This window comes from Leuciscus leuciscus (genome assembly GCF_965113295.1).
Source record: "Leuciscus leuciscus genome assembly, chromosome: 7".
NCBI classification, from domain to species: Eukaryota; Metazoa; Chordata; class Actinopteri; order Cypriniformes; family Leuciscidae; genus Leuciscus; species Leuciscus leuciscus.
In genome coordinates, this window is record NC_138731.1 from 38,064,735 (window position 1) to 38,092,636 (window position 27,902).

The window sequence follows — 27,902 nt, forward strand, 5'->3', positions numbered from 1 at the left end:
ATATATATAATATAATAATATTTATATATATATATACTTTTTAACCACAAAGGCTCGTCTTGCACTAGCTCTGCGATGCGCATCTAAGACTTCACGCATTACGTTATCACACTGGAAAGGTCATGCGTGATGTAGGCGGAAGTACCGATCAGTGTTTACAAAGCGAACGTGCAAAGACTAAGTCAAACGCCCTTTCACAAAAAAGGTAAAACAACGATGTCAGGCTATTTTGAAGCTGGAGGAGAAAATGCTACCGCTGGGTCGATACTTCCACCTACATGCCACACGTGACCTTTCCAAAGTGATTACATAATGTGCATCGCAGAGCTAGTGCAAGACGAGCCTTTGTGGTTAAAAAGTATATACATTTTTATTGATTTTTTTTTTTTTTTTTTAAGACAGATCGTTTCACCAGATAAGACCCTTATTCCTGGCCTGGGATCGTGTAGAGCCCTTTGAAGCTGCACTGAAACTGCAATTCGGACCTTCAACCAGTTTACAGTGAAGTCCACTATATGGAGAAAAATCCTGGAATGTTTTCCTCAAAAACCTTCATTTCTTTTAGACTCAAGTAACAAAGACAAACATCTTGGATGACATGGGGGTGAGTAAATTATCAACAAATTAATTCTAAAGTGTAGTAATCCTTTAAGAAATGTATCTGAATCAGTCATTGGTTGCATTTATAATTTAGTCTGAAAATAAAACATGCATCAACAAATAATTTATTAGCTTTACACCCTAATATATTTAAACATTCTTGATTAAAGGGATAGTTCATCCAAAAATTCAAATTTGCTATTATTTTAGGCCGGCTGCGTGGCGTTTTCTATGTCTTTGCACACCAGAAACGTGATGCGGCGCTGCTGCTGCTAGGTAACATATGATAAGCCTCATTGGTCATATATTCAACATATGGGGAGAGAGTTGTGGAAGGCCTATATTTCATGTTAAACATAAATATAAAGCAGAAAAGACAACGTCGGCAGTATGTACAGCAAAATAGGCTACAGAATATTTCGTTCTGTATTGACAGGTGCAATATTTGAAAATCGATAATTCTTTTTTTTTTTTTTTGACATTTATATCTGCATTTATGTCAAAACCTAGAGACTTTCAAACATCAAAATGTTCTAACCTGTTAACATGGGAGCCGAAATAAAAACGGACACGCCACGCAGCCAGTGTGTAGCCGGCCTTACAGGCCATCCAAGATATATGTAGGTGAATTTTTTTCTTCAGTATAGCAGTTTTTTAGCTGAAACCGTAGTCCTCTGTGATTCATATAATGCAAGTCAATGGCTGCCGTCACTTTGAGAGTTAAAAAAAAAAAAAAAAAAAAAAACCCCACAGACCAAAAAAATTAAAAAAATACCCGTGGCTCCTGACAATACATTGAGGTCTTATGAACTAAAACGATCATTCTGTGCAAGAAACTGAACATTAACATGCAACATTGACATGAACGCTGGCTGGTGATTACAGGTAATAATGTTGTAAATAATTTTCAGTTTCTTGCATAAACTGATCGTTTCGCTTCATAAAACCTCAATGAAACGTCAGGACCCACAGGTATTAATTTTGTTTTGCCTGTATGTTTTTTTATTTATTTTTTACTCTTTTTGACTTGCATTAAATTAATCGCCATAACCACAGTTTCAGCTAAATTAACAGCATTTTTTATTTTATGAGTGAACTATCACTTTTTAATTGTCCATTTTGTCATAACCCGGCTCAAAGGCCATGACAAATTCAAAGAGGACACGGAGGATTGGCAAAAGTAAACATATTTATTATAACAACTTAAACAATTAACTAACAATTAACAATGTAGAGTGTGTTAGTCAGTGGCATCAGTGGTGTAAATGTGGATGAGTGACTAGAGTGAAGTTTTGGTGTTGAGAAGTGGTAACAAAACATAATATAACAAAACAAAGATGTGTTGCTGCTGCTGGCAGGAGTGGAATCAAATCAGAGAGAGCGAGAGATTAAAAGGGCTGGAGTATTTATCCTCCCACTGCGTCTGGCACAGGTGTTCCCAATCTGGCTCACGGGCGCTGATACCTTCAGGGACAAAAGGAGACTGTAAACTGCCCAACACCACACAGTTAACCACCCAACTATGCATGAACGTCACAATTTTGGTATTTTTCATATTAAATCAGCCAGTACTTGTGCACCTTTTACATGCACAATACACGTCACGTCATATAATAATTTTGACACTGTATGGACTAACAAAAGAGATATTTTTCTGAAAATCAAAAAAGGCACATGCATTCGGGATGTCATAAGGGTGAGTTAATGCAAATTTTAGTTGGGAAATTCTTAATGAGGATAAACTGCAAGTCAAGTCAAGTTTATTTGTATAGCGCTTTTCACAATACAGATTGTATCAAAGCAGCTTCACAGTATTAAATTAAAATAATACAACAAAGTTTAATAATACAGCAAGTCAATAACATTAGACAACATTAGATGGAATTTACTCAAACATATCCAACATTAGTAATTCATATTATCTATTATCAATTATAGAAATTAGAAATTACTTAAATTAATAGAAATTACTTACCATGTAACGTTATAGCAAAGTGTCCTCCTCAGTCGTCAAATATGAAAAAAGCTTTCGGTCCTAAGGGGAGAAAAATTCTGTAGTATGTAAGTGGTAGAAAATGGTTTAACGTCAACGGTCGTCATATTTGTCATATTCGTCATATTTGTGCACGGAGCGAATATGGCGACCGTTGACGTTCGAACTTGAGTGTGTGGGCCAGTACTTCCGGTGAAAACTTGTTTAAAAGTAAATGTAAAATATGTGATGATAATATTGATTGAGCAATTGATGTAAGTAAGTGAAAATATATGCGCAGAATTGAGAAAATAGTATTTATGGAGATAAATTGTAGCCTATCACAGGGCAAACATGTGCATGTTCACGGTGCATTTTATGCAAACAACTCTAATCGTAGTTGTAACCATAGATATCCATATAAGGCTAGATGTCTTAAGGCGGAGTCTCGAACGGCATCACCGGCGGCCATCTTGTCACAGGGAAGCTTTCTGGCGAGCTCTGTGGTATCTTAAGTAAGGTGAGTGATCAGCACGCACACAAATCCTCTTATCTCGCTGAAATCTTGACGGATTTACAAACGGTTTGGTTTCTTACAAACGTTATTAGCGTGGCTATAATTATTTCATATGGAAGTCCATTGTTGTTATAATTATTCATATGTATGCAGTGTCATAACTACATCTCTGACGTTTATAACAAACCAAACCGTTTAAAAATCGGTAGAAAATTGAGCAAGTTATGGTTATTTAAAAGTACATGCACCATTAAAACACAATGTTACGAGTGAGCGAGCTCCCTGTGGCAAGATGGCCGCCGTGCGCGGACGTCGACCTCCATTGGCCAGCAGTGCGGACGAGACATCCAGTTGCATAATTGTCATTACGTATGCAGCATGAGTCAAATACAATCTTCTGTTCGTGAACAGTTGTATTTCATTCATTAATCAGACTATGCATTCGTGCATTTAATTGCCATTTGCTCGTGTAATAGTAATATGGATCTTAGTAGTATTTTAAGTGATATAATTGATTCTATAAACAACTATAAGAGATCATTTTCGGCTTTCTCCGGCTCCCTGCACCGGGCATAATTCGAAACCGGAAGTGTCTACCCCCACACTCGATGATCGGAAATCCAACATGGCGGCCACGTGCAACTAGCCTATTGTGCACGGAGCGAACGGGCTGACTACCCTGTTCAGTGCCCTGATTACTGAACTAGGGAGCGGATTGAGACCCACTCAATGACTTTCATCATCCTTTTAGGCGAAAAAAAGTCGATAAATAAATCAGAGCTAACGTTTCAAAGACAAATAAAAGAACAAGACAAACATTACTTTAAAAGCAAACTCAATATTATACTGCAGGAATTCAAATTCGAGCATTTTGTCCTGCTGCCCGAGCACTTCCAGCTCAAAGCATTTCAAATATCTCGCGCTGCACAGACGGTTAAGAAGGCATCAATTTTAATAATTATTATACACATACTCCCAAGATCCAAACTGAACACATTATAAAACAAACGAGTAAATACAACATCTTGTATACATAGAACATATTCAGTAACGCTATATCGCAAACGTACGTTCAAAAATTCGGTTAATAACGATTTCGTTAGTATTCATGTTCACATTCACAAACAACATTAATTAACTCAAACAACAAAAACACACGTCCAAAAGTTGCATTTTCGAGTATATTAATTAAAACAAACTTTCAACCTACCTTTATCATCCGAGTCCGGACCGGACTCCGGAGAGAAAAAGAAAATGGCGGTTGAGCAGAAGTTGAAGACAGCCTCGTGCGTCATGACGTCAAAAAAAAAAAGTCTCACGCGGGGGTCCTTAAAGGGAAATTATACTTTGGGTGAAATTGAGATATTTGAGTGTCTGTGAATTTCTATGCATTCAAGTTGAACGAGTGTACAATAATCAATTACGATTAGGAAAGCAGAAATACTAAGTAAATAGACTCAAATAGTTCTAGTAATCCAACTTAAACCCATATTCACTTTTTACAGTGTATAGTGACACATTTGTAAAACACCTAAAAAATAAACATTGAAACTTTGGAACAAAATAATTTGGTATAATTACAACTAAAAAAATAAATAAACAATTGTTTGTTTCCACTTTACAAAAACAGAATAATGGATAAACCACTTTTTTAAACTTACTGATAAAATATCCTGAGATAATATCCATTTTTTATTTTAAATTGAGTTTCTTTGACTTTATTAGGAATTACATTTATTAATATCCGACCACAGATTCTGAAAAAAAAAGGGAATTAAAATCCTGTTTCCATTTCATCAATGCCTTAGGTGAAACACTTTTTTCTTTAATAAAGATTTTTCTAATATAAACGTTATTAATTATTTTATCCCTAACAGAAAGGCCCCCAACAGTGAGAGCCGGAAGAAAACCAATTACAGGATTATACATCTTTTCAATTTTGATAAGGTGAAGTAGTTTCGGGGAAATACAATGAATTCATTTAAAGGGATACTCCACCGATTTTTCATATTAAACTATGTTATTCCCTTAACTAAGATGAGTTGATACATACCTCTCTCGTCTCAGTGCGTGCACTAAATCGCTCTGTCTTGCGGCGAAACTTTGTTAGCACTTAGCTTAGCCCAGTTCATTCAATATGGGCCAAGCAGAGAAGCTACCAAACACCTCCACGTTTTCCCTATTTAAAAACAGTTAATCGCGTAGTGTAACTCGACCTAGGACTGTGACACAAAACAAAACGTTGCGCTTTTCTAAGCGTATAAAATGGATAACTATATTGTATGGCGGAATACCATAGCAAGTGCTTGTAAGCACTTCGACTTGGCCAGTGGTGGACGAAGTACACATACCATGTACTTGAGTTAAAGTAAAGATACTCAAGGTAAAATATTACTCAAGTAAAAGTAGAAGTGCTGCCTTTAAACATTCACTTGAGTAAAAGTACAAAAGTATTTGCCTTCAAATGTACTTAAGTATCAAAGTACTATGATTTTTTTATGGCTATAATGTACTATTATAATTTTTGTCACAAGACTCTTGCTTAACTCAGTCTACGTGAAGACTCTAATGTCACTCTTGGCACATCAGTCTATTAATAAAATGACATTAATTAGTCATATATATATATATATATATATATTTGAATTGAATACATTTTTTGTGTGTTTAATTTTGGACGGAAGGGGACTGTTCCCATAAGGTATAATACATTTACAGTATTTACTGTACATATTTTTCACGAGCGTCTATGGTCATAATTATAAACATCCTAATGTTATGATACATTCACATAAACCTGCACAATGCCATTGAATATATATATATATATACACACTACATTATGGGAGCAGCCAATTTCCCTACAAAATTAAACACCAAAACGTATTAATGCAGTGTTTCTGCTACTCCTCAGAAAAAAAAAAATGCTGTTATATGCAAGTAATTTTAGTGTCAAGGTAATAAGCAATGTTCATTATGCATCAGTATTTACCGATAATTGCTGCAATAATAGCTGCCTGCTGCTCTCTGCCCCCGCTTAAAATCATTGGCAACACAAATTGTTTGGAACTATTGAGAGCTACACGAATCACGTGACCGCGCGGCGGCGAGATCACAGTAGGCTTGTTCGACTTGAAACGGCACACTGCACAGACCAATCGGTGAATGACATTAAAATACCGCAAGAGCGATTAGAGAGTAGACGGCTCTGTATGCTTTTCAATCGCTCTCGCGATTTCGCTCTATACTTTGATGTCATAAACTGATCGGTCTGTGCAGCGCCGGTTCAAGTCGAACAAGCCGTGTGTGTCGCAACCTCTTATATACTGTCTATGGTCGCAACTCTCATATTTAACGGCTCTGGTTTGCGCTTAGTAGATACCACCAAGGCAAGTTCAAAACAAAGCGCGCACGTTGTAGGCTACTGTGATTGGTGGCACGTTTGACCAGTTAAGTTTTTATCCACTCATAAATAAAAAGGAACGACTGATTTTGAAAATGTAGTAGAGTAAAAAGTAAGATATTTGACTTTGAAATGTAGTGGAGTTAAAGTAAAAGTCTTCCCAAATTTAAATACTTCAGTAAAGTACAGATACGCAAAAAAGCTACTTAAGTACAGTAACGAATTACATTTACTTCGTTACTGTCCACCACTGGACTTGGCGCAGTAATATCTTCACTCGTGAAAAATCCTCTCACCGGCCCCCGCTCCCTCTAGTGAAGATATTACTGCGCCAAGTCGAAGTGCTTACAAGCACTTGCTATGGTATTCCGCCATACAATATAGTTATCCATTTTACACGCTTAGAAAACGTTTTGTTTTGTGTCACCGTCCTAGGTCGAGTTACACTACGCAAGTAACTGTATTTAAATAGGGAAAACGTGGAGGTGTTTGGTAGCTTCTCTGCTTGGCCCATATTGAATGAACTGGGCTAAGCTAAGTGCTAACAAAGTTTCGCCGAAAGACAGAGGGATTTAGTGCACGCACTGAGACGAGAGAGGTATGTATCAACTCGTCTTAGTTAAGGGAATAACATAGTTTAATATGAAAAAACGGTGGAGTATCCCTTTAAAATATTCTTTTGAAGATACATGTGTCCCAAAATTATTAGAGGGTAACTAAACCCCTGGTCAGAGCCTGACTCTACCCACTGTCAATATTTGAAAAATGCTGGAAAAGTGGGCAGACCCCAGCGGAGATAGAGGGGACGAACGGGCGTGCACCTGAGACCCGCAGTGACGGATTAATTGACAGCTGCTGTCAGACTCTAAAATGGAGAGTGACTCACACCTCTATTGCGTTGGAGAAGCAATCCCGCGTAAAATGCAGGTTGCACACTTGAGCTCTAGGCGGGAACTCACGGTCTTCTAGGCCAAGTGCATGCAACCACTGGCGCCTAATTTCCAAGTCTGCTGGAAAGCTATGAAGTCCAGCAGTGCTGTTGCAACCAGCAACACTACACCTACGTACCCTCCTGACCACTGTCTAAATACAGATAAATCTACGCTAACTTGAAGCTATCCTTATTGATGAAATACTATGCGTGGTGAGCTGGAACCTGCTTACGTACCGCAAACATCCATTAGGAAAATTCAACTGCAGTAGCCAACGTTCAACCTGAAGAGGGCAGCACTCCGACGTTTTTACACCATATATTGTAGAATTAAAACACCTTATACCCAAATGTCAAAAAAGTTACTCGAATCAATGAACAGCACTAATAAAGCCCCATTGTTACAGATCATTAACTAAAAAAAGTTGGTTTAGGGTTTAGTTACCCTTTAGGGTGATCAGTTACCCTTTAACAAATTCAGTGTAATTATATAGGTCACATTTGAGGTCATAATAAAACATATAATAAAATGTTTTACATTAAACATTAAATAAAACAAACCACTTTTATAATTTATTTTCACACAAAATCTGTTGTTCCATCAATGTTCAATAAAAACAATAGCCTATATTTTTTATATATGAAAAAATATAGAAATCAATATTATAAAAGATTTTTAACATTGTTTGTTTAAAAAAAAAATCTTATAAATGTACAAGGTGACAAGGAGGGCCTTTTACCCCACACACAGGGTAAAAGGCTCACCAGCATGGGGCAAAAGGCACAGAGTACTGATACAAAAACTTTAGGTAAAATAATGTTAACACTTATCTAAGTTAACACTTATTCAAAACAATCACTTTAGAAAAATTTGCACTATTTTCGGTTTATTTTGATAAATAAAATAATTAATTTTTGTTCAATAAATATACTGTCATTCAAATTATGTTCATTTTAAAAATACAAAAACAAAAGTATTTAAAAAGTAAAGATTCTGAAAGCCTTGAATGAGATCCTATAATAATTGAATAAAGCTTTACTGTGGTAACAAATAAAAATGATATTTTATTTTATGATATGATTAATATCATATTTTTAAATATGATGGTTTCATTATAAATATGGCGATTATCTCTAAGGTGGACACCCAGTTTGATATATGTTATTTACAATCTGAATCTAACCATGTCATGACAACAAATGGAATGAGATCTTATGGTCAGCCAGCCAGCTTATGTTAATTATTGTGCCTTTTACCCCAAAAAACATACTTTTACATATTATTCCGTTATTGAAAAACTGTTGCTTTATTTACCTTAAACAAAACAGTGAAAATCATTGACAAGACCGTTATCTTAAAATATAGACATTATTCTATAATGTATGTTGCTGCATGGCACCGGTGTTATCTCTTCTACTCATCAGTCAAATGCCGAGCCTGTCTAACCGTTTCTCCTCCTAGTCCTAATCTCCTCCATATTGCTTTAAAATATAGCATTCTGTGTAGAATTCAAATGGGTCCAATACGTGTTGTGGTCTGCGGCGACTCGCACATGTGATCCGCTCTGTGCTATCATGTCTGGACCGGAGCAGAATGTGTGCATGATGCGGTGGTTTACGTGACCTTGATGTGAAGCCAGACTTCATTCGCCCAATGGAAAGTATATTTACCCTATCCCCTACACAGTGAGTGCACTATGTGCCATTCACCATATAGAAGATATAATTGTGAGAACAAGTGACCGTTTTCAGCTGCAGCTTCAGTATCTATATAGGGGGTGGGATGCTTCAGATTCTAGAGAGCATTTGATTGGATAGAAAATCTGACGAGAAGCTGAAGTGCAGAGTGATGTCATCAAAATCGTTGATCCATACCGGCGGAAGTGAGAGGCTGAAAGTTTTGAACACTTATATCTTCTAAATGTGAATTTTGTCATTGTTTTGGAGCACACTAGCTTATAGAAAACCTTAAAGCTAACATATTTATACTAAAAGTAAAAAAAATTATCATTTTGATTTCATGGGGACTTTAAAAAAAAAGTGCTGAGCTGAATTTTTGTGCGTACAGTCAAAAAGGCCTTTTATCCTGGTACACCTTTAGCCCCGTTGTGCCCTGTTGCATGCAGTTGTGGTGCATAGATGCCAGGAACTGGAAATAAAGCAATATGCTTAATTATTGCCCATAGATATTAAATTAAATGATGTAAATAATTTCAGATAATATGCAAACATACAATATAAATACATTATTAAACCATTTGCTGAAACTTTAGAAAACAAATGGGAGGAAAGGGAAAGTTTGTTTTCCACTCCGTGGTTGAGATCTTTTTGATCTTGTATGGCACATGGGTTTATTTTGGTAGAATATCACTGTAGTCTAAAGATGTGATTTAAACAGCAGCCATTTCTGTGCCCCTCGCCAGGAGTTTGCAATGGTATCATGTCTCCAGGAGGGAAGCTCATGTGTCACCAACGAACAGCTGTGGTCTTCTAAATTCAAGTTTGGGAAACTTAGAACTGTCACTCTGTTCTTTTCCTTTAGTAAAGCAAGGAGGTGTTTTTCATACACAGGACACTAAATTCACTACGACTACAAATTGATTTTAAGAGGAGAAAAGTGTAAACATTTTGGTATAGAGGAGTAAAAAGTGGGCCACCAAGAATGTTGGTCTGGACTCCGGAGCAGAGGGCCCCTGCAGTGACTCCACAGTGATTACATAGGACGAAAACATGATGGCTTCTACTGGGCCCTATGATTCCAGTCTGTGTTGCTGGTTTTATGTCAAAATAAGGTCACTACAGGGTTATACCACCTGTGCAAGGCATTTGGTGATATAAATGGCAGCTGCATCGACAAAGACAATCATTCAGAGGGGTTATAGTGTGACTCTGGTAAATATATTTTATGACTAAAGTGCAGTTAATGCCAAGATTTTTTAAAACCATAAACATAATTACTTTTGTTTTAACCTGCATTGCATTAAGAAACATATTTATGGTCCAAAATAACAGTTGCAAAAACACTATGATGTTGTTCCTTCCTAGCAAACATTCTAAATAGAATCTCATCTCCTTCTGTTCAAAATAGCATGCTATACAACCTAACAGGCAGCAGCAACTGCACATCTTGGGTGTCAGCATGTTTATGCATGCATATTCAAAAGGTAGCTCATACTGCAGTAAATGAAGAGACCTGCCACATGGCTCAATTAGAAAGCTGTTACACCAAAAATTACCACATACATTATGACGACTACTACTTTAATTGACTTAACTATGTGCCATGGTTCTTTTTAGCCTAAACAATAAAAATGCATAACTGAAATAAATACATATATTATAAAACAATACAACCAATACAATATATTGTATAATCATTCTCTTGATTTGTGTGGTAAAACAAATTTTTTCACTGGTTTCCTGAGGAGCTGGACAGCATACTCACGCCATCTTGTGGACAAACCTACTGATGCAATCTTTACATTTACATTTATCCATTTGGCAGACGCTTTTATCCAAAGCGACTTACATTGCATTTCAAGATACACATTTACATTCTTATAAGTTCTTGCTTTTCCTGGGAACTGAACCCATGACCTTGGTATTGCAAGCGCCAACGCTCTACTGTTTGAGCTACAGGAAAGCACAGGGAAGCACATCTTATAGATCACAAATACATTATATTTATGTATTGGATAAATAGAAACCTTTTATATAATTTCTATTCACTTTAGGGTCTATTTGAAGGCTGGTATTTTAAAATATTTTGTCATCATCTAGTGGTTACATATGGTAATGTCACTAAAAACAAGCAGACATCTGGTTTGAATGAGGTCGTTACTCATTTTTAGCATTTAATATCCATTAAAGGGGATTTACTTTAAAACTGTAACATTTAAATATAAGTTTTGCATATACTGGATGATGATGCATCATCCAATGTGTTATTATAGGAAAAAAAATAGAAACATTTGCTAATTTAGTTGTTATAGCACAAAATTTCACTTTCAAATATTAAAAGACGGGTAATTCTATTTAAAATTTTAAATAGAATATTTCGTATATGTAAAATACTAAATGTTCTATTTAAAATGTTAATTTGACAATTTAGTTGTATAACAGAAAAAGAAGAATCCCAGTAAAAGAGATTTAACTGAAAGGTAAAATTATTCTATGACTATGATTTTGTGATCAATTGTGCGAACGCAGGGACCTGGTGCTAAGGCACCTCAACCAGCTGGGGCTTCGAATCAACTGGGAAAAGAGCAAACTCTCCCCGTGCAGAGAATCTCTTTTTTTGTTATGGAGTTGGACTCGGTCAACATGACCAACATGACAGACAGTGCTGAACTGCTTGATTTCATCCAAGGACAGGACAGGGGTTCCACTGAAACTATTGGCGCTTTTCCACTGCATGGTACGGTACGGTTCGGTTCGGTACGGCACGCTTTGGCGCTTTTCCACTGCATGGTACAGTACGGCTCGGTTCAGTACGGCTCACTTATGACGCATTTCCACTGCATGGTACGGTACGGTACGGCTCGCTTCGGCTCGCTTTAAATGGTACCACCTCTGTTGAGGTTCCAAGCGTACCGTACCGATACTAAAATGTGACGTGAAAACACTGCAGATCACTGATTGGTCAGACAGAATCATCACTACCAGCGTCATTGTATTTACGACACGAGACACTAAACCCGCTAGATTTAAATAGCCAGAAGACAACAGCCAACACTGTAGCGCCTGTTTTAAAAGTATTTGCTTCCAAAAAAAAAAAAGAGTATAAACTTACAAAAAAGAAATGAATCGTGGTCAGTGGACGAAGTGCAGACGTTCCTCTCGTTGGTTGCCGAGGAGTGGATGGGGAAACACGGAATGAAAAATTCGCATTTAATATGATGATGTCATGGCAGTAGAGACGGCAACTATAACGGTCAGTCACACCCACTTTGAAGCGTACTAACTGCAGTGGAAAAGCAACCGAGCTAAAGCGAACCGAACCGTGCCGTACCGAGCCGAGTCGTACCACGCAGTGGAAAAGCGAAGCGAGCCGAACCGTTCCGTGCCGAGTCGAACCGTACCGAGCCGTACCATGCAGTGGAAAAGCGCCATATTTCAGACTCAGAGGCAATATCACAGAGCAAGACTGCGGTTTTCACCAAATATCAGCATGATTGCAAATGTGATGTTGACATTATACAACAGTTTAATAAATAATAAGTTAATATTAAGTGACTGACTTACATTTTATGCACAATATTGTCTGATTTTTATCTATTTCGTCAACAAAATAGCCAAACAAAGTCACAGCTGGCCCGCTGCTCAAAGCCAGTGTGAAAGAGATCTATTATTCCACGTATAATCACAATAATTGGGGTTTAAATATCTCCACATCAGTAACTTGTCTGAGATCCACTCAGGTAATGTGTGGAACACTGAATCGCACCCCTTCAATGAAGGCAAACCCTCCTCGGAAGCCGGCTTTCTGGCACTCTTCCCTCGCTTGTTTCACCTGTGACCATGCCTTCTTTCTTGCAGCTCTCTCCTCAAAAGACAGATCCTGTTTGATGTGCAGCCCATTCTCTTTCAGATATTGTCTTTGGCATCTCTCCACGCTGTATCCCGGTAAAGACTCATAGCGAACTGTATAATAATTATCGCTTTAGGGTGACCATCATGTATTTTCTGTCCCAGCCTATGAACTGAATCCAAAACATCTGTAAGTTTTTGCGCAATCTTTGAAAATACTTTTGTAAGGGTCTTGATAATAATCATGTGTTGTTCTCCCTGTCTGGACCACTTTCTTTTACACCATAAATCCTGAGTTCTGCATTTGGTACTATTGATCATAGAATCCTTATTTCATGCCTTAAACAATACATGGGCATTAAAGGTCGTCAAAATCTTGATGTTTTTTTCTTCATCTAGCTCTACCCTGCATTTTGGAGTTCATCAGGGCTCCATTTTGGCCCCTGCTTTGTTCTTGTTATATATGCTTCCTTTGGGGTCCACCAAGCATGGGGTGTCATTTAATTTTTATGCTGATGACACCCAAATCTATACCTGCCCTTGAAGAAAAATTACAAAACAGGCTTAAGATCACTAGTTATGTCTCTGTCTGATATTAAGTCTTAGTTTTTCTCTAATTTATTTTATATCTTAATAAGAACAAAACAGAGGTCATTGTGTTTGGGCTTTCAAGCACCTCTGATTGTGATTTGGGAGATCTGGACTCCTATTTAAAACCTTCTATGAAAAATGTGGGTGTTATCTTTAATTTCTGCACTCAAATTTGATAAAACAGATACATTCTGTAGTCAAATCCATTTAAAAAAAATTTTTTTTAGATTGCTATCAAAAACAAAAAACAAAATTACAAAAATGTAATTAAATTTATATATTTTCCAGAGTTTGAGAGAGTGATACCGATACTTTCATTTTGGTACTTGGATACTAAAAGTATAATAAAAAGTACTTTGGTACTTTTTTGGTAGGTACTTTTCAGGTAGGCCTATGTCTAACACTATTTTTCAGGTACATCATTTGAATAAAGGAATCAAATGTGAAATAATACTGCATATACATCACTCTATAAATTAAAGGGGTCATGAACTGAATTATTTTATAATGTCTCCTGGGGTGCCCTTATAATGTTAGTACAATTTCTAAATAAAAGGCATTTTTCCTACCCTGATTTTAGCCTCTGATTTGAACGCTCTGTTTGAAGGGGTGCTTTGACTGACATCTTTGCATATGAAATATCTAATATTACATGTGGAACTCTTTTGAAAACTTTTACGTTTTTACTAATACAGCTATCGAGATTAACGAATCGTGAAAAGCATTGTTATAGCATTATATTTAGATCTATTCCCATCACATGAAAGGTTGTAGTGATGGGCATTGAGCAGATGACAGACAGTCTGTTGATCGCGTGAATGCAGTAATCTCATCATTGCAATGCAATTTCTGCACTCCAACGAATGCTTTCACCAAATAACAATGCAAACACAAAGTAAATACAGTAAGAGCTTTGTTGTGCAGTGTAACAGCGTCATTGATTACATAGCGAGTTTTGGCAAGTGTCCAGATAAACTCGCATTGTGTGATTGACAGCTTGGGCGATTGGAAAGGGAGCGTTGTTTGATTGCTTGCTGTATATAATTTAGTCACAGTTTAAATAACAGATTATTTTCATCCTACTAAGAGAAAAAAATTTGAAGTTGATCATTTAGTCACTGGCTTGATTTACTGATACATAAACAGTATTGAACGATTTTGAGAGAAAGAAAATCTGTCTGAACTTGAATAATTACACATCAGAAATCACTGATTACAGATCAGGCATTAGAATAAACATGCTACTTACATGTTTGTGGCGTTGCTGGCCGATCCATATCGTAAAAGTCTGTTTGCAAAGCCTGCGCCGAAATTGCGACTGATTTACCAAATAATACACAGTGAAATGTACCGAATACAAATAAATAATACACTGCTGAGACATTCACATTGTTGAACAAAAAAAACCCCCACTTTCCTAGCATTAGGATCCTTTTGAAGGTAATGTTATTGCTCCTTTCTCATTCTCATGTCACTATTCACTAATATGCCAGTGGGCGGCGCCAAAGACGCAGTGATGTAGACATAGGCATTGCAAAGACTGTCTTTCGCTGCACTATGACGTCATAATTCCACACTTTTCAGATCCTGTCGTTTTCTGGCCTTGGTTTCAATAAAAGCTGTTGGAATACAAGGAAGTTTTGAGTTTTGAAATTTACAGGATATTTTTATAGTATAACGACCTCTTAACTGTCAAAAGATCAAGGAAAATTTGAATTCTCAGTTCATGACCCCTTTAAATATAGATAAATCTGCAGACTAACTTTTTTTTTTATACAATGCCATTAATCAATGCATGCTGATGAATGATGTATAATAATAATTAATCAATCTGCATACCCTAGTTTTGCACTGATGTAACAAGACTGACAGTGACACAATAAGACCTCATGTTAGCATCTTTTTACTCTTAAAAAATATATATAAAAAAACATGTATGTTCTTTAATGTTTGATTATAATTTTACTGTCTTCACATAGGGATGGGATTTGATAAGATTTTATCAATAATAATGCCACTGACGATTCTGATTATCGATCCAATTCTTTAACAATTCTCTTATCGATTCTTGATAGCACTGTGTGGAAAAATGTTTAAAATGCTTTTTAAAAAAAAGTGGTTTTATTTATTTTAAAGTTTAAACTTGAGTTAGCAAACTGTACTTTTTATATAATGTATGTAATAAATAGAACCTTATTGTAGTGTTACTGATTAGTTATACACCGATTCAGACGTCTCCTGAGTTCACTGTTGGAAAGATCAGTTGTTTTAACGATTCATTAAAATGAATCGGTTCAATTAGTCATTATTAGTTCGCGAATTGGACGTGTCGTGCGCGTTGTGATTATCCCAGCAGTTAGGACATGGACATCCAAGATTTGTGTCAAGTTGTCAACATAGAAAACATTTCATCACTGTATAGTTTTATTTCGTTTAATTAAAGTGTTGTTTTATGTCAGCTGAATGTCCGGAACGCTTTTCAGAGAAGATAAGGAAACTTATTTAGCACAATTCACACCCAGCAGTATAATTCAGGGAAAAAAATCTCCGAATGCTCCACATGAAAATGGTCATCCGACCTTTTACCACCGTGTCGATTTATTTTGATTAATATGTGCGAGGGAGAGAGAGCAACACAGCGCCTAGTTTGGAGACGGTGAAGTCGTTTACACAGAGAGTGCGCGCGCGCGACCGGCTCTCTCTCTCTCTGGTCGTTATTTTAGTTAAAACATGCGCCCTGTCACAAACGCAGCCGTTCATCTACATTACTCACCGATCAAATAAGACTTTGGCGGGACAAAAATTCACTTTGGCGGGCGCTAAAACAAGTTCAATGCAGGAAAATTCATGCGTGAGTTTCCATTAGACTCGCACGGTAGCCAGGCAAATGGCGAGCTCAGCTGTTGTTGACGCTGTGTGTGTCATGGTGTGTGTGTGCTTCAAGATTATGACGCAAGTGCTAAGATTCCGATTGGCCAAGAGAAAAAGTGCTAAGATTCCGATTGGCCCAGAGAAATGTAAATTATAAGAATTATCCAATAATGTTTCGCAATTCTAGCCTGCATGGCAGTTTACCCCCCCCCCCCCCCCCCCCCATATAATTAATGCCCGTTCCATCTCTAATTAAACGTTTATTCTTAATTAGCTTTTTATGAGCAAGAATATCGATTTTATGTTTCTTACGGAAACGTGGCAAAGGGAAAATGAGTTTATTCACCTAAATGAGCTCTGTCCTGCTGGCTGTCCTACTGGGATGCCCCGATTGCACGTGGTGGTGGTGGGCTTGCTGTTGTGCAGCGTGACAGTTTTTTTTCTTACTGACTTTACTGACTTTTTATCATCTATCATCAAACGTGAGAAGGTTTTAATTATTGGGGACTTGCATATTGATGATTTTACATGCAACACAGCTGCTAATCTCCTTTCTATTACAGACTCTTTTAATTTCATTCAGCACGTTACTGGACCCACGCACATTAAGGGTCACACCCTGGACCTTGTTTTTTTCTTGGTCTAGATATAGTAGATACACAACATGTGAAAGATTTACCTGTGAGTGACCATAGCTGTGTGTTTTTTAATATTAACTTTTCTCAAGATCCTCCGCCCCAGAGAATTATGACACAAAGGCGGATTATTAACCAAGACACTGCAGAGAGGTTCTCTGCCTTGTTTGACCCATGTTCTCAGATGTGATGCACTGATGTTGATGAATTTATCCGATCTTTTAATGGTCAGTGCTTATCGATTTTAGATAAAGTAGCACCAATTAAATTGAGCGCTGTCTCCCACAAAAAAGCCTGTCCATGGATTGATGAAGCTATCTTAAGTTTTAGGAGAAATTGTAGAAAAGTGGAGCGTCTTTGGAAATCTTCTAAACTCGAGGTTCACAGGCTCCACCTTAAAGATCTAATGGTCACCTTGAATGAGATGTTGAAAAAGGCGAGAATGTGCTTTTTTTCTCAAATTATTTCCTCGAATTAGCACAATCCCAAAATCTTATTTGACACCATTAATACAATAGTTTCTCCAACTAGCTCTCAAACAACTGTGTTATCTAGAACTGACTGTAATGAATTCCTCCACTTTTTTGTTAATAAGATCAGAGATGTTAGGGCTAACATTGCACCATCATTGGCTCAGAATTTTGCCTGTGACTTGTCTCCTGCCCATTGTTGGTCCACCTTTACACCTGTGACGTTACATGACATCACCTCTCTGATACATTCTATGAAATCATCATTTTGTCCTATGGATGTTGTTGTCCCTACTGTGCTATTTATACAAGTTTTTGACTCCATTGGCCCCTGTGTTGTTGAGATGCTTAATTCTTCACTCTTAAATGGTGTCGTTCCTGTTTTTTTTAAACATGCTGTTGTTAAGCCTGTACTTAAAAAAACTAATCTGGATCCGCTACAACCGAAAAACTATAGACCAATTTCGAAGCTTCCTTTAATGTCAAAAATTCTAGAAAAAGTTGTAGCAGAAAAACTTACCATTTTTCTAGAGAAACACGAGTTATTTGACAAATTCCAGTCTGGTTTTCGCAAAAAACATTCCACAGAAACTGCGTTACTTAAGGTTTCAAGCGATATTATGATGTCAGCTGACTCTAAAAAATATACAGTGCTGGTCTTATTGGACCTCTCATCAGCTTTTGACACAATTGATCATAATATTATGATTAATAGACTTCGTGATCTGGTTGGTATGTCGGGATCAGTTTTAAAATGGTTTTCATCCTACCTGTCTGGTAGAAGTTTTAGTGTTAATGTGAATCAGATCATGTCTGAAACTGCAGAGTTGTCGTGTGGGGTACCTCAGGGTTCTGTCTTGGGTCCTATCTTGTTCCTCTTGTATATATTTCCTCTCGGTCAGGTTATTAGTCAGTTTAGCGACATATCTTACCACCTGTATGCGGATGATATCCAACTGTATTGCTCTTTTAAGGAAACTGAGTTGTTTAAATTGTCTTCTTTAATTAACTGTCTGACTAGTATTAAACATTGGTTATGTGAGAACTTTTTGCTTCTGAATTCTGACAAAACAGAAACACTAATCATCGCCCCTGAAAGTAAAATCCCAAAGATAATACAATATATTGGTGACTTAGGCCCGTCTGTCCAACCGAGCCTCAGGAGCTTAGGTGTTGTCTTTGAGTCAGCTATGTCCTTGGAGCTTCATTCTAAACAATTAGTTAGAAACTGCTTTTTTCAACTGTGGAATATTTCCAAATTAAGATCATTTGTGACTAAAGGTGAGTTAGAGATGATTATTCATGCGTTCATCTCCTCCCGTTTAGACTACTGTAACAGTCTTTTTACGTGTTTGAGTAAAAAGGAGCTTCATCGTCTCCAGGCTGTTCAGAACTCTGCTGCAAGGCTTTTAACCTACGTTAAGAAAAGAGAACACATTACACCTGTTTTAGCATCACTTCACTGGTTACCAGTCCAGTATAGAATTCATTTTAAAATCCTGGTTCTTACCTTTAGAGCCTTGCATGGCCAAGTCCCTACCAACATCACTGACCTGATACAGCTTCACACTCCTACCCGGAGTCTCAGGTCTTTAGACCAGATGCTATTAGTTGTCCCCCGCACTCATTTTAAAACTAGAGGGGACCAGTCATTCCAGGCAGTCGCTCCCAGGCTGTGGAATGCTTTGCCTCTTGTGAACTCTCGTTGCGCGAACTCAGTTGATTCTTTTAAAAAACAACTGAAGACTTTGCTCTTCAAGCAGGCTTTTGGTTAATCGAGGGGTTTTTATGGTTGTTTGTTGTGTTTGCTGTTTGTATCTTGTGGAATGTATTTAAATTGTTCTTGTATTACATTTTACTGTGAAGCACTTTGTGATGTCTATCTGTGAAAAGTGCTATATAAATACATTTTACTTACTAACTTAAAGACCGAATGCACGGATCCAATATAGCCTTCCCTACTGTACATGCGTACATCATTTTGTTAGCCTAGGAAAACCCAGACAAACTTCCGGCAAATTTAGATTTGCTCTGCAAGTAGTCTGGCAAAGAGCCCATTCAAGCCGATTTCTAATCCGTCCAAATCGAGGCACCAATCAGAAACGTTGAGGGGGGCTTTACACGATGATTCGCTCTGATTGGTTTTAGGTCTATCCAATTGCGCCCAGAGGCATTTGAGCGACGTCCGTTGGTGAAGCGCACCAACTTTTAATAGCATTATTATATTCAAATTGCAAACACATGAGGACAGTCTCCATGAAAGACCCACTGGCAGATGAACGTGCTACTACATTTCTCACCGAAACGGTAGGAAATTAAATGAGATTTAATAGAGGATTTTAACTGTGACAAGATGATTGACAGGGCAGTTTAAGTGACAGGATGCACGCGACAGATCCGTCCGATAAAGATGACGAAGTAGTATGTCCCAAAGCTTGCCTACTTTTTTGCTACACATTCAAAAGTAAATACCTTTTCTTCACAAAAAGAGTAGGCTACATACTTTTATGGCGTAGTGTAACTTAGGCGAATTGGGACGCAGCATATGGCTTTACACGATGAAGATCGCTCTGATTGGTTTTAGGTCTATCCAATTGCGCCCAGAGGCATTTGAGCGACGTCCGTTGGTGACGCCCCTTTGGAAATGAGTTATTAATGAAGCTTTGTTTTAACCAGGCTATCATTTTGTGTGAATTTGTCTGTTCAAGCGCAAGACGTTTAAGAGAATTTAATTCAAGTTGCACGCTGTCTTAGGCAGCTTTCAGGGCGTGCGCTTAAAATGTTTGCATTCATGAAACTTCTTGACCTGCAAATGTCCTGTAATAATGTAGGGAACCACTCGTTATAAATCACGTAACAGTTCATGTTTTACTTACATAGACGATTTAGTTTTAATCCAAATGATGATTGTGTGCTGATTGAACGATCAACAATTAAGAGCATGCAACAGAAGTGCACTCTCTCTCTACCTCACATCAGTTAACTGTGCCACTCAGATCCACTATGCTCAATCCACTGCTCGTTTTCCGCTTATCAGCTTGCGCACCACAGCTATATAGGCTTTTCTATATTTTGTTTCTTATTTCATTAGATACATTTACTTCATAGACAGCCTTCTCTTTTATCCCCATTATACTCTCTGTTGTCAGTGTTTCTTTGTCTGGACACAAACTATGTACACATGTGTTGTATTGGTTGTTGGTATCAGTCTGCCCACACACAGATTGGCATTGGAGGAGTTTCACTTTTATATTTTATACACTTTTTTTTATATTTAGTTTCAACAAAATATCCCTACAAAGATGACAGTATCGGAAATCCTTTTCCTTCTAGAACCATTTTTTGGTCCCCATGAGGAAAACAGCTTAAAGGCGTGGTATAATGGCCTTTTCACAAGATGTAAAATAAGTCTCTGATGTCCCCAGAGTGTGTATGTGACGTTTTAGCTCAAAATACCCCACAGATATATTTAGATAGCATGTTAAAGTCAAAAACCAAGCGGCAACCTCCCTGTCCCAATTCGCCTACTTATACTCCGCCCTAAAAGTATGTACTCTTTTTGTGAAGAAAAAGTACATACTTTTGAGTGTGTAGCAAAAGAGTAGGCAAGCTTTGGAACATACTACTTCGTCATCTTTAACGGACAGATCTGTGTCGCGTGCGTCCTGTCACCGTAAACTGCCCTGTCAATCATCTTGTCACAGTTAAAATCCTCCATTCAATCTAATTAAATTTCTTATCGTTTCGGAGAGAAATGCAGTTGCACGTTGATCTGCCAGTCGTGGGTCTTTCATGCGGAGACTCTCCTCATGTGTTTGCAATTTGAATATAATGATGCATTTAAAAGTTAATGGCTAAACGTATCTTTACAAAAGTTCACAATGCCGCTGCAGATGCAATATAATGTGGACAACATTGAAAAAATACATTTTCGTCAGGTTAGATACTGATAATTAATCACTCAAACCCCTTTATCTAAACCTCTCTACATAACCGCCGGACTCGCGCGTCCTCCATGTCTGTAGTTTTTTAACACTTTTCACTCGTGTTTGTAGTTCTAACTACCGAATCCTCGTCCAACGCGCGATGGGTTGTGGGTAATATTAGCCGTGCGCATCGATCTGCACTTCGGATTCTGACCGGAAATAGTAGACCATCCGGGTATCTTCGGAACACTCATTTCAACATACTACGATTTGGGACGTACTAATTCTATTTTCGAATACTTTTTAGGACGGATAGTATGCGAATTGGGACGCACCGGAGGACTTTTGACCTGATTACGCACCGCATTATGGGGACATTTGGGTTTATGAGGACAGAGGCCTTGTCCTCATAAATCCGAGTGTACATGATCTTGAGGGGCATATTGTCACGTGTGACAATTTTTTCACCTCCTATGCTCTTGGCACAGAGCTCTTACGAAGAAAAATAAGGATGCGAAAAAACAAGGCAGAGCTCCCAAGTGCATTGGTGACAAGTGGAAACAGGGCTCCTTTTTCATCTCTGTTCGCGTTCACTGAGACACACACCATCGTGTCCTACTGCCCCAAAAAAGTAGAAGAACGTGATTCTTATGAGCACACACACACACACACACACACACACAAGGATGCAGCAGTCAGTGAACGCGAGGACAGAAAACCAGAGATGATTTTGGACTACAACGCCACCAAAGGTGGAGTGGACAATCTAGACAAGGTGCTACTTTGTATTTGTTCTCTCCTAAAAATAATTGTACAATAATAACTTATATTCTAAGCTAAATGGTAAATTGAACTTGAAATGTATTGGGGGGGAAAAGTAAATTGCATTATCAAATAGATGACCAAACATTTACTAAAATGTTGTGCATGTTCGTGTAATATTACAGATTGTTGCAACATACACATGTGGACGGAAGACAGCTCGCTGGCCCATGGCTATCTTCTTCAACATTATTGATGATGTCTCGGCCTACAATTCTTTCGTTCTGTGGAGGGAGATCAATCCCACCTGGGGACAGGCCAAAAGCTACCGAAGGAGGCTTTTTCTGGAGGAGCTGGGGGAAGCGCTGGTGGACCCCTTTATGTTACTATCTGTTGCATCTGAAGCAATGTGTAAAATAATTAGGCTACAGTTTGAATGTAAATAGTTACAATTATATTTATTTATGGGTATTTCGATTTTTATTCTTCTTTTTCTTCAATTTACTGATCAATTTACTGTTTGATAATTATTGTTTGCTCTTATTTTAGCATAATATGAGTTCCTGATATCTGTTGCATATGCAACAATAAATTAAATAATTACAGTTTGTATGTATATAGTTAAAATAATATTTATTATTATTATTACATTTTTATTCCTCTTCTTTAACCTATAGTTTTATAATGATTGTTTGCTGTTATGTTATTTTATTATGTTTTTGCTGTTAGATCATAATTGCTGATTTCCCTTCTGAAGTTTTGAATTACCATTTATAGAATTAAAATGAAAAAAATACCAATTAATTGCAAAATGTCTGTATAAAGTGTTTTAAATGATCACTATCCATCCCTTATTTTGTTAGATTTTTTTAAAATGATCAAATACTGAGTAACAAAAATGTTTGCATTGTGTTAAAAATGTTAACATTTCTAACCAAATGTTATTGTTTGATTGTAACCATAATGCAAAACCTGATAGGCTACTTATCAAAAAAAAAAAAATCAAAAAGTAGTCTTTTAGAATATCTAAATATATATCTAAATAAAAAAACGAGATGGAGAAATCATGTCTAAAAAACCAATGGGAATCAAAAAGCCTCTCTAAGTGTTTCTCACTTGAAAATTTATTTTTTAAAGACCTGCACTCTATTTTAGTGTGAAATGTTGCATTTATAAAAAAAAAATATATATATATATAGGCTATATATTAATTCTAAAGGGAAAAAAAGCTCATACAATTTTTGTAATTAATGCAAAGTAACATAAAAACCTTTAAAAAATCTAAATAATTATTGATTATATTATAATATAATAAAAAAAATATTATTGCACAAAAATATATTACATTGGTTTTCCTTGGAGGAAAAAAGTAAAATGTTAAGGCTTCGGTCACTTTAGACCGGGAAGAAGCCAAGTGTGACCCCTAAACGAAGAAGCCCAGAGGGTTAACCCTTCAGGTGCTCTTCGTCATTTCTGACCGGAAAATATTCTGTTTTCTGTCAATAGTTTTGAATTTTTTTAAATCACAGCTTCATCGGAATGTTACGAAACTTGGTGACTTTTATGGCATTAGATATGTGAGAAAAAGTTGAGGTCATGATCCGAGCATGCTAAGTGGTCGTACATTTTTTTTTGCCTTTTGTGCTCTTCAGTCAAAAATGACCGACCATATAAGACATGAATGGGAAATTGACAAAAAGTTTCTGAGAATTTTTGTGTGTACAATCTTCAAATCGGCCATGATGCAGAAAAGAAGTGCTCAACAATGAAGGGGTGACACTCTTAAACATCAAGAGTGCAAAACAGACACACACACACACATACAAACACACACACTTATATACACACACCAATGAATTGTGATTAAAAAAAAAATCTGTTTTGAATTTTTTTAAATCACAGCTTCATCGGAACGAAACTTGGTTACTTTTATGCCATTAGGAATGTGAACACACACAAAATGTAGGGCATGATTCGAGCAGGTTAAGTGGTTGTAAAAAAAATAGTCACACGTTTGGTCTTTGGTCAAAAATGACCGACCATAGGAAATGAATGGGAAATTGACAAAAACACAAGAATTCTCTACAAATCGGCCACGATGCAGAAAAAAAAGTGCTCGGCAATCAAGGGGTCAAACTCTAAAACATCAATAGTGAAAAACATAACAATTAATAATTATAATTAATATATATATATATATAATTAATATAATAATAATTAAAATGATAATTAATATAATGTTTACAAATAATAATAATATAAATAAACCTCTGAAAAAAAACCCCCCACACCGGTCAACAGTATCCTATAAGAAATTAATTAATCTCAATTAATCACAATTAAGTGTCCAATAGCGACACCATTTGATTTGACAGCTTCAAAAGAGCTTGCAGAGTCGTTTACCGTTACTTACATTAACCCATACAATTTGTATTATGCATTTCCTGAACATGTACTTGCTAACTAATCAAACACTTTATTTGACCAAACTACTTATCTATAAAACACAATCGGTCTTCCGACCTTTTGATTTTGATATGCACGAGGGAGAGAGAGAGCAATACAGCGCTCGTGTTGTTTGAAGACTGTGAGAGTGCGCGCGCGGCCGGCTCTCTCTCTCTCTCTCTCTCTCTCTCTCTCTCAAATGCGCCCTGTCCACTGATCTAAATAATTCGTTGTTTCGACGTCTAATTTGTTCCCTCGTTTTGATTTAACGAATTACAACGTGGCCACAATATAGTAAAACTAGGGAACAAATTAGTAAAACGTTCTGAGGTAGGCTATTAATTCGTGGCCAATATTCACCTGAATATTCACCAATTTAAAAAAAAATATAGCCTAGGTCTTTAGCATTCACTATTTAAAGGAACACCTGTGAAGATAGCTCTTCAGTGAAGGCCGACTAGTGTTCACAGCTTTTTATTCCTTTTGCAAAGAAATTGCCGTTTTTACATTTTTTTAATAAGCAGGAAAAATGTCCGACTTTAAACAAATAGCCTGTCAGAAACAGGGGTACAGTAGGAGTTCATTTCTGTCCCCCCAAAAATGCTTAGGATTTAAGGTAAGGTTAGGTAAGGACCTACCAAATGCTTAGGATGTTTGCGTTGTAAGAATGTTCAGGGAGAGTTTAGATTTCTAAACGGTGTCTCATTAGGCAATGTTTTCTCAGTCAAATCATAAAATGTCCTATTGATTCGCTCACTAGGATATACCAATATGGCAGAGCAGTGTCCAGGAGCCAGTGTCCGTGTCAGTGGACGGGGCCATAGAGATCCATATAAGGCTAGATGTCTTAAGGCGGAGTCTCGAACGGCATCACACCGGCGGCCATCTTGTCACAGGGAAGCTTTCTCGCGAGCTCTGTGTTTTTTTTGTTTTTTTTATTTTTTTATTATTATTATTTCTTTTTTCAATTTACAATATGTCATATAAACTTGAACTTAAATTTACATCAAGAACTCGTTTGAGGAAAAAATCGCATTTAAAACAGTACAACTCACATATCAAGTAAGAAAAAATAATAATAAAAAATAAAATAAAATAAAAAATAAAATAAATAAATAATTACAGGGGGTGACAAAACAACATAGTGCTTCAAGCGTGTTTAAGAACATAGGATTGTAAACTCAAAGAGCAAGAGACTCTGACATTGTTTCATATAACTCATTTATGGACTGGTTTTCTTCCGATAACACCTTTAGAGATGCTATATAATTTTTAATTTCATTCTTAAAACAGTTTATGTTGGGCTTGCTGTTGTTCCACTTATTTTTGTGTATATGATACTTTTCCATAATGAAAATAATGTTCACCATTTTAGATACCTTTTTTGACACACCATCCATATATATCGTCACTTGAAATTTGCTAAACAAAGAGTTGTTGATCCCAATATTTAACCATCGATAAACATCCTTCCAAAACCCCATTGTGACTGAACAAGAGAAAAAAAGGTGTTCAATTGTTTCGTGTTCTGTCATACAAAAAACACACGGATTAACTTCAAAATTGAACCTTTTCCTTAGGGTTTCAGCAGCAGGATAAATATTATTTATTAATTTGAACTGAATTTCTTTTACCTTGGGTGAAATTGGCCATTTAAGATAACTACAACTAGTCTTTGTTAATGTAACTTGATGATCTGTTATCTGTATTTTTGTTGGCTTTTTGATATCATAGCATAGTTTTTCTTTAAACTCACTTCCAAGTATTTTGTTATTACATTTTCTTTCTCCAAATTTCAATTCACCAATTTTTAATTCAGGAAGTTTAACAGTCACATTTGAATTTGTGAGGATACTTTTAATCATGAATTTTAAGGGAAGTGGAATAGCTCTACTGATTTGGTTAAATTCTCTATAAGAGCATTTCAAATTAAACTTATCGACAAAGGAATTAAACTGCAACAGACTGCCATTTTTATCCATCAAGTCCGTAACATATAGAACATTTTTATCGTACCATTCTTGTTTAAATAGTGTCTTTCTGTTCATTAATATGGTTCTATTATTCCACAAAAAAGATTACTGTGTCATCTGCAAATTGGCTTATTCGATATTCGTAATCGAAAATGGTGATTCCTTTAATTTGAGGGTGATTTACGATTAGATATGCTAGCATTTGTGTACATAAAATAAATAATTTTGGTGAAATAGGACAACCTTGTCTAATACCACGCGAAATCTTAATTTTTGGTGGTGTCATTCCAGGGTTGAGGCAGATGTAACTATAAATATCATTATAAAACATTTTTATGATTTTGCAGAACCCTTCTCCAAATCCGAATTTTTTGAGCACCGTAAACATGAAATCATGTTCCACAGTGTTGAAAGCTTTGAAAAAATCTATGAATAAAACAAGACTATCTGATTGAATGAATGATTGGTAGTCAATTATATCTAGAATCAGTCGAATATGATTGTGAATATATCTTCCCTTTATAAAAGCTGATTGATAGGCTACTCTTCGATAAGTTTTCCAATTACATGCTTTAAGCGATTTGCGTACACTGAAGCAAGAAGTTTATAATCGCTACATAATAAGGTTATTGGTCTCCAGTTGTCTAGCATAAACAAATCTTTTTGAGGTTTTGGTAATAAAGTTATCAATCCTGTTTTCATAGTAGGGGACAAACATCCTTCCTTAATACATTCCAAAAAAGCTTTATATAGTAACTTTTTAATATCTGCCCAAAAATGTTTTAGGAATTCAGATGTTAACCCATCTATTCCTGGGGATTTACCGTTTTTCATTTGTTTTAATGCAGTTTCAATTTCTATTATAGTTAATTCTTCTTCGAGTATGTGTTTGTCTTCCACATCCAATTTATTTATGTTTTCATCGATTTTTTCAAATAAAAAGTCACAATCTGATTTGTTAAATTTTGATTTATATATGTTACCATAAAAGAGACTAATTTCATCTTGGACTAAATCATTTCTGATCTTCCATTGTTATACCATTTATCATACGTTTTTTTTTTTTTTTTCTTACTTTGTCTTTGTTTTTCAAGTCCGAAGAAATAAGTTGAACTTTTTTCACCCTTTTCAATCCATCTAGCTCTTGATCGAACATAAGCTCCATTTGCCTTTGTTGTGTACATGTCATCTAATTGGGACTGCAATAACTTTAATTCAGTAATGTTGTCTAAGGATAATTGTACATTACTTGTTAGTTGATTGATTTTGTCAATTAG

At 36.5% G+C, this 27,902-nt stretch overlaps 1 long non-coding RNA gene across 1 annotated transcript; it reads right to left on the bottom strand.

Moving 5' to 3' along the window:
• Nucleotides 1-1,512: 1,512 nt before the first annotated feature.
• Nucleotides 1,513-4,338, bottom strand: LOC309503859. The gene is made up of 3 exons (XR_014207900.1): nt 4,300-4,338; nt 2,576-2,635; nt 1,513-2,064 (listed from the first exon to the last, which is right to left on the bottom strand). It is a non-coding gene; the product is annotated as an uncharacterized lncRNA (long non-coding RNA).
• Between the last annotated feature and the right edge of the window lie 23,564 nt (nt 4,339-27,902).